This window comes from Coptis chinensis, chromosome 5 (assembly GCF_015680905.1).
Source record: "Coptis chinensis isolate HL-2020 chromosome 5, ASM1568090v1, whole genome shotgun sequence".
NCBI lineage: Eukaryota > Viridiplantae > Streptophyta > Magnoliopsida > Ranunculales > Ranunculaceae > Coptis > Coptis chinensis.
Genome location: NC_141460.1, coordinates 55,961,294 through 55,976,952, shown reverse-complemented (window position 1 = coordinate 55,976,952; position 15,659 = coordinate 55,961,294).

Below are 15,659 nucleotides of genomic sequence, written 5' to 3'. Positions count from 1 at the left end.
GTTTCAACATTTATACTACCACATCACTACAACTCTAATCCGTCTCGAGTTCATAGACAAACCCGGGACGACGTCGAGTATCGATCCCTAGCGAGATGCACGCATCTCTGAGCTCATCTCACTAGCATAAGGAGTTGAACTAATATTTCATCTCTAGAATATCATTTCAGCTCCTGGTTCGATTCTACATCAGCTGGACAAATCAAAGAGCTATCTGACACCATAGAGTCGCGCGCGAGACATTTTGGGTCTCTCGCAAGACTGTTCTGGAGCATTAGCACTCAAAACTTGGTCAATCTCAATCATTTTGGGACTGGATGGATAATCTACACCTAATTCCTAAGTAGTGATTCTAAAACATTAAAGTGTCAATCCAGGATCGTCACACGAGCATCATAACCCTCCCCCTGAGCGGGGGGGATTTAGCTCATGGTCATTAGATGATTAATTGAACTTGCTGTATACAATAAATAAGTAAATGCAGAATAGAAATTAAACTTGAAAAGAAATTACTTTTATTAAGAAGAAGGACTTACAGTACTGAAGCTTGGAAAGCTACTAGAAGGAGAAATAACAAAATGAAACAAAATGCCAGAATATGAAAGCTACAGACTATAGTCTAAACTTAAAACTAAAACTTAAAAACTAACAAAGGTAAGGTCCCCCTCTTGTATATATAGCCTGGTCTCCTCTCGTGAAGCCCTTCCCCATTAATTGTTTTGTTCCTATTCAAATTGATACCTCCAAAACTTTGAAAAAGTTTTGTCTTAATATGTTTTAATTTGGTTTTTGTCTTTTTGTCGCATAATAAACCAAGCTTTATGTTTTGTTGTTTTCTTCAAATCAATTCAAACATTGAATTGATCCGTCCCTTTCTTCTTGCAAGGTGGCACACAATTGTGACCATCATTTGCCACCTGCCTATGCTGACTTGTTATGCCTTTTAGGCCCGCATAGTGGGTCCACGTGGTGTGTCCAGTGGCGACACCAATTTTGGAGTTTTTACAGCTTTCTGTCTTTGCGTAGAGTTCGTTGCCCTAGTTGCTCTGGCAATTCACTAGCCGAAGTCGGTGTCTAGGTTTGAAAGATGTGAGCTTCGGAAGTTTGTTGCTCCTTTTCATGTGGACCCGTTATGCACTGGTTTTGTCCCTTTGGAATCTTCGGCTCTAGTCAGGCTTTGTTGGGCTTCATTGGGGCTAAGTGGGAAGACTTTAAGTATTCCAGTATTCCCGTACTTTGATGTATGTTTTATCATCATATTCACGTTAACTACTAAAATCTGCAAAAGTACGAAAATATAATTATTTAATGATTATTAAACACATAATTGACCAAAACACTATGTCTCTACGGGGTTTAGTATTACAGTTTTGGGTGCTTATCACACCACCCCCAAACAACACTTTGCTTGTCCTCAAGCAAAGAAGAGACATTGAAATGATAAGTGGCCAAAAATATGTTATCCTAAGCTAAGTCTCATTTCGCAGAGTGAGGTTGTATTAACCATATACAACAAGGCCTTGAATCACTAGGAATTCCCTAGTGGATGAGTTATATCCTCGTGAGAGTTTTCCAGAGAAGATACTCACAAACTTCATTTATACTATAATGACTCAGTAACAAAGGCTTGTTTTCTTAATTAATCTCAGATATCTATACATCTCACTAGCGGGGGAAACAAGGATTAATTCTTTCGAAATTAAAGTTAATATACATACAATAATCAAAACATCTATATATGAGCATGCATGTAGTGATCTTTACAATGAAATGTATGAGCATGGCTGTTTCTAGATCCTTTGGATAGCGTCCTTACGTAGGTTCTCACAGGGATGTGTTGAAACACAATTTCTCTATTATTTTTCCACTCAAGTTTTCCTAACTCCAGTGTGCAGTGGGCACACGTTTCCTTACATATTCAATGACAGTCAGAGGAGCCGAGGTTGGGAATTTACATCTACTACTTATTATCACACCACCCTACTCCTAATTGAGCTAGAGGTCTTTATTAGGTTTTATGTGGTTTAGGTGGTAGTGTAGAAGAAAATGGAATGGAAAATTCAAAAATGATAAGTATGAGAGAATAAGGTCTTCGAGATATTTATACTAGAGAAATCCTTATTTTCATTCCTGCTTCTAACATGGGTTTCCATACTTGGGTTTTTAAGCTTTTGTATTCCCTTTTGATTTGATTTTGGGGGAAATTCTAACTTTGATATTTCTTTTGATTTTTGGAAACATATTTCTATTTTTCTTTTTCTTTTTCTTTTCTTCTGAAGCAGGTAACTGATTTTGATTTGTGACAAGTTTTTCTCTTTATTTTTCCGCACTTCATCCTATTTCTCATACTCATCATCTAGGTGGGCTTTTTTTATTTGTGGTTAATAGATGGGTAATGAATTTTTTTGGTGAAATAGAAAGGATTAATGAAATGTTCAGTGGGGCGACTAGCGGTAAAAATATTACAGGTGTGAATTTTTGGGTATATCGATCCAAAGAAGGCCTAAATTCTCGCTTATGATTCGGGTAGTGATCAAGTAAGTAGACGTGTGAACTTCTCTATTCGGAAAAACTACTCCTTTGAGTCATTACTCACACATATCACACATTTTGAGGCTATTTAGTTAAATTCTCACAGGATATGGAAATTAAGTTGTCTAACCGTGGGTCCCAGAAACTTACTGCTATGTACATTTAATGATAGTCAGTGCATGAATGTTCATAAAAAAATGTAAAAACTATTGCATATGTATTAACTTAAGTTTCTAATAACAAGTCCTAATTCTAATTCTAGGGTGAGATTTCTAAATAATTTTTATCACAGGAAAGGAAACGAGACTTTGTCACTAAATACACTTATTTAGACATAAAATAAAACTATGAATGCATGCTTAATTTTTGCGAAAGGTTCTCACCACCCCCAAACAATCAAACGTTGTGTCCTCAAAGTGTTAAGAGGAAGAAAGAATATACCTGAGAGGCTTTGAGCTGACATCTTCCACAGAAAATTATGGTAACACACTATATATTATACAACATAAAAGTGAAAGCACACTGTTAGGTTATTTATTTTTCACATCAAAACGTAAAACAAATATGTACATCAACTCACATTGCCCCAATTAAGAACTGGGGGTAGGTCCATTCTCGCTTCATCTTTATAGAAATGGCATCTCTTTGCGTCACGCTAATCTATCATAGTCTTCCAGACTTCGCTCCACTTCCTCTTTCTAGAAGTGTCCAGATGAGCTATCATGTTATCGTCATTAGGGAAACAACGAACTTTCTTTAGATACCTTGAAGGGCGCTGCCATACCCGAAATTGCAAAGAACAAATTATCTTGTTTGTTGGACACATAGAGTCTACCTTTACCCAGTCATGAAAAGTGGCCGTAAACTGTGGGAAGTACATCCTAATTATCCTGCATGCTGTAACTGGCAAAGTGATATAGTGCTGCCAAAAAAACCGAGCCCTTTTAAGGTTCTCAATTACTAGGTCTGTGATGTCGAAGGTGTTGCTGGGCCAGAGCATGGAAAGTCTTACAAGCTGATTTTAAGGTAGTGGAAAAATGTCAATCCTCCATGATGTTCAGAAGAATAAACAACATGGCAGTCCTAACATTCATGGTCATATTGGCTAGTGGAATAGTGTTGTCTGGCCATCGGCTAGCTTCTGCACGTTCAATGACTTGGGCGAGGAAATCGCCATAACGGGCGGCGAAATCTTCCTAAGAATAGTCATTAAAGTTGTTTTGTATGATGTATTGAATGGGGGTGTCTGGCTGAATATAAGGAAGGTCCAAAGCTATAGCAACTGCTGGCTTGTACAAAAGGTGTCTGGTGTTACCAATACGAATTGCAAATATGTTCAACACGAAACCATGTACAACAGGTGGATCCTCCATATGATCAATAAAAATAAGTTGCCAAACCTGGAGAGTATGTCTACTCAAGGTGTAGAATGAATGAGTTCTAACCAACTTGAGTGATAAAATATCTAAAAAGATGTCCATATGGAGGAGAATTTAGCAAGCATGGAAAGATTGTTCTAGAATAATTTTTAGAGATGCCATTGTAGAAGACGTGTGAAGAAAGATACCACCTGTAGACAATGATAAACCAAAAATTAGAATACGATGGGAATGACTAAGTAAAAACAAATGGTATTTATAACTATAGGAAAATTGCACTATATTACCAACTAAAAAGAAAATGACAAAGAACATAAAATTGCAAAATCTAATAAGTGTCATGGGCCCAAGTAACAGCGAGGATCCTTTGGTGAGAGAAATCCATTTATAAGATTCTCGATGTAGTCAATCTGTGCAACAGCCCGTTGCAACAGGGCAGTCTATGTCTGGTAAATCTCGGCGTGGTTCTCTATAATGAGAGTGTGATTTGCCAAGAACTGGTTGTGGTTGTGCAAGAATTGTGCTTGTTCCTCGTCTTGTATTGTCCGCAGGTCGTGAAATTCAAGAAGACTAGTGATGATGATGTTCTGACGTGAATATAATGTCATTAGTCCTTGGTGAATTAAACAAAGGCCTTCCATAGGATTAAATACGTTGTGTATTGCATTTTCAGTGAAGATGTTGACAGAGGAACAAGCTTTGCCGGTTTCTGCACCGGCATGTTTCTTAGCAACGTCGGGAGTCCAAAAACCGTTCATACAAACTGAGTGAATGGTGAGAATGTTAGCTATTTTGAGAGGTGTATTAGGAGTAGTAATAGGAAAACCCCAATGCATCATGATAAGAGTCACAATGGTTGGCAAAGGAGTTGCCTTTTTCCTGGTACGTGCGATCGCGTTCCAGAGAAATTTAATTATGCAAAAAATCATTGCATTTAGTCTACAAGACCCAGAGTAGATGGAGGAGGGGTTTTGTTATTTCGGAAGTCTTAGATATGCCGAGCACATTATGAGCTAGCCATTGGATCACAGATAATTGGTTTCTTTGCAAGGATCGTTGATAAACAATGCGGTTTTTCCGGTTGTATTCGCCGTAAAGGATAGTTGAAAACATTAGATGCCTGATATTGTCGAATGGTGAATCCTGAAGGTGTACCCCCGGGTTCTTAATGGGAATTTGAAGTACCTTGAAGATGATTTCCATAGTCAATTCACGCTCGCAACCGTTTGCACGGACAAAGAATTGCCCATTTTGGAAATAACCGTGTTTATAGAATAGCAGGACCAATTCTCTGGAATAAAGTGCCTCCTTATGATGTAATAGAGGGAACCATCCTCGACGTAAAATTTCAGTATCAAAATATGGGTGAAATAGACCGCTCTAGAAATTTTCCATAAAATTTTGCTCGGGCATGAAAATTCGAGTGAGGGCCATTAAAGATGGAGTGGTGAAGAAAATTTAGTGGAAAAGAGAAGATTGGATTTTAGAGGTGTCTAGCCTATCTATAAATAGGTACCAATCCGAAGATGTAGAAAATACAAATTGAGGTGTCACAGGGTAGTTAGACCACGTGTATCTTCTGAAACAAGTCGCAAAAGTTGATGTAGTGTGGATGGAAAGAATGGGGCATGTGACTACAAGGAGTGCCCTTTCTTTTTTTCTTTTTTTTTAACGTAATAGATAGCGTAAGTAGAAAGACAAGGAAGATGTAAATATAATATCACAATAAGATGTAACAACGTACGGAGATTTGAAAACACACCATAATGACACGGGGAATAAAATACAAGCCTAAATATTAGATAACACTATATGCCACATTAACAACATTACTATAATAAAACAAACGAGAATGAAGACTTGAGTAGCATATTCAATTTGCCGCTGCTCAAACTTTTCTAGTGCATCCATGAAGTTTGAAAATTGGTACGAACTAAAAATAATATTAGAATTAAAGAAAAAGTGTAGAGGGAAGAAGATGAACGGAGTGAATCTAAAGGATGTGTTGAAGTTATTTATAGAAAGAAAATGGAGCCATTTTCTGACCGTTTTGGTGCGATTTCATGACCGTTTTCTGCAAAACGTTAGCGGACGGAAAAATTTGCTGTTAAGTGTGACGTCAAAAATATATATCTATATATATTATTATTACTAATATTATTATATATGTTTCTACCTATATATAATATAATATTGGAGATAACTAATATAATATTTGACAAGGCAGAAGTTTTGGAAAATGTAGGAAATAATAGGCATCCTAGGTTGGAAAATTAAAATGCAAACACGTAAATAAAATATCCGACATAAATAATATACAAGATCAGGAAAATAAACTGTCTACTGAGGATCCTCATGGGCTGCAGAAGAAGAACCAGGAGTCCTGCGACGGCGTGCAGTACGAGCTCCCATGGAGGCTAACTGTTCCTGGATATCGCCTAGAGTATCCATCACCTGAGCTTGAAACTGGTGTTGGTTTGCCATGAGAATTCACTGGAACTGGTTATATCGAAGTAGCATGTGATCCTAAAATGTATTCATGGAAGTTCGCATTTCTTGCTGAAATTCTCCCATGCTGTCTGTCATCGACTCGTGGCGAGTGGTCATATCCTCCTAGAACTCGCGCATGGTATGTTTCATTGATACCTGGCGAGTGTACATGTCTCTCATGCCACTGTTCATAGCACGTAAGGCATCCATAGGATGGCTCATCTTGCTCATAGTAGTCTCATCAAAGAAGGGTGGGTGCGTTGGACCTACATTAGCGTGTTCAGCTGCCATTGGTGCTGTGGGTTCCCATGGGGACAATATGCATTTTTGAAAATAGTCATATTCTCATATGGCACAGCATAGGGACTAACGGGGTAGCAGACAGGAAACCCAAATTAATCATAACTTGCGTTACAAGAACGACAAAAGGGGCTGACCTGAGTGTGGCATGCGTAATGATATCAAAAAGAAAGGTGACTATGCAGAAGTTACCCTTGCGCTCTTGGAGGATCCAGAGTAGGTGGAGAAATGTCTTGTTGATGTTTGAAGGTTTCGAGGTGCCAATGACATTCTGTCCCAGCCATTGAGTCACGGCCAGCTAGTTCCGTCGCATTGAGCCTTGATACACACATTTCCCATCCATATTATACTTGCCCTCGATTAGCATGTCGAGCATTAGGTCATAAGTCCGTGGATACACGAACTGCTGCTGAGTCAGCATGTGCTCGATCACCGGTATGCCCATGATCTCGGAGATCAACGCAGGTGTTACTTGGCGGCGCACACTGTTAACGGTGACCCAAAAATGGTCGCCATTAAAGCTACCATTGTCATAAAACTTCAACACCAAATCCGTTGAATACACTCCGCCATTGGCATACAACAAATACTCCCATTCTCTAGAGTGTATTTCCGTATCAAAAAATGGCGCAAACATTCCACTTTCAAATAGTGATCCAAATTTTTTTTCCACCGAAATTCGTCTATTTCCGGCCATTGGGGATCGTAGGAAGGTGATGGGTATTGATTTGAGATGAGGGGAAGAATTGGAAGTTGCTGACAGAAGGGAATTAGATTCGGAGTTGTGGTGGTCTCGCGTGAGACTTGGTTTTAACGTGGGCCTGTCTCATGCGAGACTGAATCGAGAGGGAACAAGATGCGATTTTTGTGGGAGACGAAGGATGGAATGATGACGCGTGTGGTTGGGTGTGTCGATTTTAAATGGGCCGAGAATAACGAGATTTGGTCGGGCCCAAAATTTTCCCAAGCCCAAATCAAGCCTAAAGCCCAATTTAAAGCCTAAAAATATAAACGCTCACACACGACTCGTTCGGACTCCGAATTGGATAAATGAGCTACCGAAATGATCGGCACGAAAAATGCCATCCAATTATATGAGTCATTCTCAAAGGTCACAAGAGTTTTGGAAAAGAAGGAGGGTTGTTTTATTTATAAACAAGTTTTTATTTCTATACAAGGGAGATTAATGTGAACACTAGATGTCCAGAAGAGTCACCATCTAAATTCATAGGCAACTGTCATGTCGGCTCTGGAGCGAACCTAATCCAGCCAGACTGTGGCTTTACCTTTATGTAATATGGGGTTAGGGGCAGGACGGTACCATCCCAGACTGTGCGCGCTACGGTCTAATAATATTGCCCTTTTTACATACGACTATCCTCAAACCGCCCCAAAGGGAACTCAAAGTAACCAATTCTAGGGGTTGGTCTGGTGGAATCCATTACCTGTACGTGTTCCAAGTATGCAACATCTGAAGTTGAACACGAATCTCTATGTGCCCAACTTAATGCAAGGGGAATTTTTAAAAGACAACAATATATACATATATACAAGGTGAGTCTTTTAACGTCAGATCCTCAAGACGAATCGAGTCTTTTAACGTCAGATTCTCAAGACGTTTGCGAGTCTTTTAACGTCATATCCTCAAGACGATTCCCAACCCGTGGGAGAAACGTCACGGCAACGAAGTTTATCATGCGTAGCTGGTGTCAGGCAAAAGTATACATTATACCGGCTAGTATCGGATAGGAAGTCAAGACCTAGACCGAAAGGTGTTTGACAATACATACACCACCCCATCATTCACGCACGTCGTTTACGAGCAAAAGTAATACGACCATTACCTATTCGTGATGAGTGAGACTTACACCAAATGATTAGCTGAAGTTCGCGAGGCAAAGAGTAGAAAAGGGAATAGAAAGAAGGAGGTGAAATTTTTGGTACCCATCGTTTACCAGTAAGAACATTTTCTCGCATTGCAGAAGACATTTATAGTCAGTTCTTAAATAGAGTTTTTGTGGACTACGGCTCCAGCACTTGCAACCACACAGTTCAAAGACTTTTGAGATCATAAAATAGAATATGGCCCGGCTACCAAAATGGCGTACCCTCTACAGAAACAAGATTGAGTATGCCAAACAAAACATCTAGTCTAAGTAGACCGGTTCTTGGAGAAGAGTTTGTCAACAGTTGGAGAGCGTAACTCGTGGTAATTTTTGAAGCGTTGTCCATTTACTTGAAATTCACTGTTATCTTGTGGATTAAGCAAAGAGATTGCCCCATAATGGGTCACAGCTGACACAATGAAAGGACCAGACCATCGTGTTTTCAATTTACCAAGAAAAATGTGTAATCTGGAGTTGTAAAGTAAAACCTTTTGGCCAATTTCGAAATCTTTATGCAAAATATGCTTGTCGTGCACTATTTTCATATTAGCTTTGTAGGATTTCAAGAGATCATAAGCATCACTCCGAATCTTCTCAAGCTCATTTAATTGCAGTTTTCGCTTCTCGCCTATTGCGTTGATATTGTAATTGTGGCTTTTTGTGGCCCATAGGGCACGATGCTCAAGTCCAACTGGCAGATGACAAGGTTTTCCAAAAATGATGCGGTAAGGAGACATCCCTATAGGTGTTTTAAAGGCCGTTCGGTATGCCCACAAGGCATCTGATAAGTGGAGAGACCAGTCTTTTCTTGATGGATTGATAGTTTTCTCCATAATGGACTTTATCTCTCTGTTGGAGACTTCCACTTAGCCACTCGTCTGTGGGCGATATGGAGTAGCAACTTTGTGAGTCACTCCATATTTCTTCATTAAAAATACAAAATTTTTATTACAAAATTGTGTACCTCCATCACTGATGATAGCTTTGGGGACACCAAAATGAGAGAAAATATTTTCCTTTACAAATTTCTCGACAGTCTTATGGTCATTTGAGCGACATGTGAATGCCTCAATCCATTTGGACACATAGTCCACAACGACTAGAATGTAGAGAAAACCTTGAGAAATAGGGAAGGGTCCTATAAAATTAATGCCCCAAACATAAAAAAATTTCCACAATTAAGATAGGATTTAGGGGCATCATATTGCGTTGGGTAATTTGACCTAGGTGCTGACAACGAATGCAAGCTTTGCAATGTTCGTGTGCATCACGAAAAAGGGTAGGCCAGTAAAAACCACATTTTAAAACCTTGGCTGCAGTTTTCTTCCCACTAAAATGACCACCGCAAGATTGTTCATGGTAAAAAGATAACACGTCGGTGTGTTCCCAGTTGGGAATGCAGCGACGAATGAGTTGGTCGGAACAATACTTAAAGAGGTAGGGGTATCCCAGAAATAATATTTTACAGTGGATAAGAACTTTTTACGATCAAGACGTGACCAAGAGGAATGAACTTCCTCAGTAACTAGGTAGTTAACGATATCCACGTACCATGGAGAGGAGAAAATGGAGTACAAATATTCATCTGGGAAGGAATCATAGATGGCTTCAGAATCATTAATAATGTCACCAACCAGTCTTGATAAGTGGTCGGCCATGACATTTTCGATTCCTTTCTTGTCTTTGATTTCCAGGGTGAATTCTTGCAAGAAAAGGATCCAGCGGAACAATCGCTATTTCACATCCTTTTTGCGAGTAAGTACTGAAGAGCGGCATGGTCAGTATATACAATGGTGGATGATCCAATCAGGTAAGGGCGAAACTTATCCAAAGCATAGATAACAGCTATGAACTCTTTCTCAGTTGTTGTGTAATTACGTTGAGCATCATTAAGAGTTTTACTAGTGTAGTAAATGACAACAAGTTTGTTATCACATCGTTGGCCTAGTACGATGCCAATAGCAAAGTTGCTAGCGTCACACATCAGTTCGAATGGTTGAGACCAATCAGGGGATTGAATGATAGGAACGGTAGTCAGGGCGGTTTTTAGAGTTTCAAAAGCTTGTTTGCAATTGAAATTGAAGTCGAAGGGCCGCATCCTTAAGCAGGAGATTAGTTAAGGGTCGAGCAACTTTAGAAAAATCTGGAATGAATCGCCTGTAAAACCTAGTGTGGCCTAAAAAGGCACGGATATCGCAGACTGTTCGGGGGAGAGGTAGCGAAGCAATTTTAACAATTTTAGCTTTATCATCCTCTATCCCGTCTTTTGAAACAATATGACCTAGAACAATTCCTTTGGTCACCATGAAATGACACTTCTCCCAATTAAGTACCAAAATTTTCTCTTCGTAACACGTTAACACTTTAAAAAGGTTGGATAGGGAGTCGTCAAAGGAATTTCCATAAATGGAAAAGTCGACCATGAAGACTTCCATATAACGTTCCATCATATCCCTGAAAATGTGAAGCATGCAGCGTTGGAAAGTACCTGGGGCATTGCAAAGACCAAAAGGCATTCGTTTATATGCAAAGGTTTCAAAGGGACCTGTGAAAGTTGTCTTTTCTTGATCGGCGGGGTCGATGACAATTTAGAAATAGCCAGAATAGCCATCAAGAAAATAGTAGTAAGCATGACCGGCTAAATGTTCTAGCATCTGGTCAATAAATGGAAGAGGGAAGTGATCATTACGTGTTCTGGCATTAAGTTTGCGATAGTCAATGCAAATTCTCTATTCAATGGAATGCGAGTGGAGATGAATTCACCATTTTCATTTTGTACAACTTTAATGCCGGACTTGTTGGGAACAACGTGGACAGGACTAACCCAGTCACTATCAGAGATAGGGTATATGATACCCGCATTAAGTAAACGTAAAACTTCCTCCCTTACCACCTCTTTCATGGCGGGGTTAAGGCGTCTTTGTGGTTCTAGCGATGTCTTTGTGTCGTCATCGAGATGTATATGATGCGTGCATACACTAGGGTTTATTCCTTTGATATCATATAAGGACCATCCGATAGTACGCGGAGCAGTGTTCACGAATGACATGAATCAAACGTGTTTCTTCGTCGGTAGGCAAGTGAGAAGAAATTATTATAGGGTAACTACCATCAGGATCGAGATGCACGTACTTCAAATCAGAGGGTAGAGGTTTTAAATCCGAAGTTGGAGGAGTGGGGATCAAGGATTCGTGGGGGGTCATCTCTTCAATGGAAAAGAGTGAGTCCGGTTCTTCTGAATCCGTTGGCAACACAGTAGTAGGGTCAAATAGTGGTACTGACTCTAATAATGCGTGGACATCCTTAATGTACGAGTCATCGTCAAACTCATGATTATCAAAAGAAAGAAATTGGTGTACCTCATATGGGGGAAAAGAGTTTTTGAAATATTCCTGTGCCAGACTATCGACCAAGCTAATTTCACTCTCCATTATAGGATCGAGAAATTGTTTCATTAACTTGAACATGTTTACTTCGACAGAAAGGTTCCCGAAAGACAATTTCATTTAACCATCCCGACAATTGACGAGAGCGTTAGCAGTTGCAAGAAATGGACGTCCCAAAATGATAGGAATGGAGTCATAGGCTACTTCGGTATCTAAAATGACAAAATCAACTAGGTAGTAAAAATCTTGGACTTTGACTATGACGTTTTCTACTATGCCCTTTGGGTACTTGATGGAGCGATCCGTGAGTTGCAGGGTCATATTGGTAGGTTTTAATTCATAAAAACCTAACTGCTTAAATAAGTAGTAAGGAAGTAGGTTGACACTGGCGCCTAGGTCTAAAAGTGCAGTAGCAGTATACTTGTTGCCCAACGTGCATGGTACAGTTGGTCGACCTGGGTCTTTGTATTTGACCACACCATTGGTAGTAGTAATGGAGGGAAACTGCTCAGTGAGGAACACTTATTGAGGAACATTCGTTCATCGTTTGTTGGTGCATATGTCCTTCAAAAACTTGGCATGCTTGGGCAAATGCTTAAGCGCATCTAGAAAAGGTAGGTTTATGGTCAAATTTTTGAAGGTTTCACGGATCTCATCAAAATGTTTATCAAGTTTGTTCTTTGCCAAGCGGGCAGGGAATGGAGCTTTTGGGCAGAATCAAGCATATGGATCAGTAACGTCTTTCCCTAGGGACGTGGATGTAGATTTGGAAGGAACAACTTCGTCCGTTATAGGTTACGAGGTAAGAGTTGGAAGGATGTCAGCTGCGGCTTTTGTCGGTTCAATGTTTGGCATACGTATGTGATTGTCAATGGTTCGGCCAGAACGAAGAGTGGTGATGACATTTACCTCACCCTGGCTAGGAATACTAGATCCTGGTGCATTGTTGAGTTTAAAGGCAGTGTTTGTGGGCTTAGGGTTTGGAACTACTTGGCCAGGAAACAGGCCCTTTTGACTTTTATCCTGTGCTAACAGCTAAAGAGACTGTTGGATAGATGCGAGGATTTGATTCTATTGATTCATGTAAGTTAGAAAAGTTTCAGCTGTTTTATCAGCAGTTGATTGTACCAGTGGAGCAGCAGGAACAAGTTCATAGTTATTATTTACGGGTTGATTTTGGTAGCCATATCCTTGATTAGCGGGAACAAGGCCACGGTTGTTTTGGTACCCTATATTTGTATTGTTGGGAAAATGACTTTGCCCTTGCTAGAATTGTGGAGGATTTCCTTGATGGTAGGAATTGTAGTTTGCGGGTGGTCGTACAGGAGCATTGTTGACACCCGGAGGAGCTTGTTGTTGGGCAGGGGGGCCCCAAGCCAAATTCGGATGTTGTCGCCAAGGTGCATTAGGAATGTTGAAAACACAAGCCTCTTCAGATGGTTGGGGAGGGAACTCGTATGCCAAATGACAATAAGAATCGGCGTGCTCAAGACTTAAGCAAAGAGGACATGGGGAAGCGTTGGTAGCCATGACTTGTTTGGGTTTTTGATCATTTACTTGAACCGAAAGAGCATCGACCTTTTTAGTTAGGGACTCGATCAGAGTTTTTAATTCTGGATCGGGTTTGATCTCGAACATAGACGTAACTTTGGTAGGAGTGTCTTTAGAAGATCTGGAAGAATCAGTGTTACCCTAATGGGTGCTTCGTGAAGCATGTTTCTCAAGAAAAGTGTATGCTTCCGTAACGCCTTTGTCCATGAAACAACCACCGTTCATGATATCTAATGTTTCCTTTTGATGGTCAGAGAGACCATTAAAGAATTAACGGACCAAGACAGCGATGTCGAGTTGATGATGGGGACATTCGAGAAGCAGATCTGTAAATCTGCTCCATGCTTCCGTAAAGGATTCCTGGGGATGCTAGCGAAAGAATTGAATATTCTAAAGCATTTATGTAGTTTTCTTCTGAGTATAGAACTTTATCATGAATGCTTGTACGAGCTTGGCCCATATGTCAAGAGATTACGGCGCTTCGCCTGCGAGCCAAACTGAAGCTTTATTAGCTAAGGTGAAGGGAAACAACCTAAGCAATACTTGTTCGTTGGTAACGATTGGATGGTGGAAAGTGGTGACTACTTGCTGCATCCGACGAAGATCATTGTACGGTTTTTCATGGTTTAGATCATGGTAAACAGGTAACAAACCGAAAATGTTCGGCGGAATGCGAAAATCACCTGCAATCTCATCGAGTTTAATACAGGAAGCAGGTCCTTCCTGTAAGGCAGTATAGAAGTCCGAAAGGGGTTTCTTGACTGTGGGATTTTTCTGGCCATAACTAAGGGAGATAATGGCAACGTAGATACTTGACAAGGTTGGTTTACGGAGGAAGAATTATGTCTAGGAGATAACTGAAGTAGTTGTTTATTGTATTTTTGACGACGATAAGTAAGTTCTAATTCCTTATGTTTACCAGACCGTAGTCTCATACAAACATAAATGTTAATTCAAGGCTCATAAGGAACGAATTATGACAGGGGGATTGAGAATTAAGGAAGGAGGGAGGTGAAGCACGTCTTCTTGAGTTGTTGCTAACTTGAGTAGGTAGGCTAGGATAACGTGTGAATATTCCAGTAGCCAGGTCACCTGAGATAATTGAGGGAGGTTGTCCATGCTAGCACGTTCCTTAATTAGGTAACCTCATTCTCGCAAGTTTGCTAGACACTGATGGAATAGGAGGATGATTTATGATGGTGTATTATACGGGGTATTATAAAGATGATTATGATGAAATTTTTATTATTAGGATTTTTTTTTTTTTTTTTTTAATTTTTAGTGTATGTAATTAATGTATTATGGAGACGTGATTACGAAACATGCTATTAAAGACGAGAGATGCGAAAATAGAAAACTAAACATACAATTAACACATGTTAGTTTTACGTGAATAGAAATATGTCCTACACATGCAATAATCTAGAGCTACCGATACGTGCAACTATATGCGAGCTAGGGGAATATCAAGAACGAACTTATGCAAAGTAATACCGCGTACGTGAATGGATATAATATACACATACAAAAATAATCTAAGCAGGTGGTTTGAAATTACTCAGACATCCAAATATATTCGAATCATTTTAATCGTATTAACGTGAGTATATAATGACGAACCATATTTACTTAGGAAAAATTATATACATGCAAAGAGTTCTTATGCCAACACACAAATATGCGAGGTAAAATAGGTTATAGCAATCAACCAAATAATATCCTTGACAAAGTTTGAGGAGTTTAAGAATTCGAAACCTGGCGTCCCGCGATTCCTCGTATAACGATCGAACTAACTCCTGAGCTCGTGAACTTACTGGATGGTAGATTACAGGTCTAGAGAGTCCAAAATAGTACTGAGAAGGAAAGTGGCTTGTACCTAAAAATCGGAGTGTTGATACTCCATATTAGTCTCGCGCGCTACTATTATAGTCTCGTCCGAGACTGTGATATCAATTAAGTACTTCAACTTTCTATGGAATACTTAGACTGTGCTAATAATGATAAACAAGATCTGGTTCACATATATCTGTTAGTAGAAAAAGAAAAATTGGGGCAAACAGGTACGTAACACGTTATTATCGCAAAAGAAATGAAAATAAAAAAAATGAAAGGGTAGGAGAGGGGTTTTTTTCAAT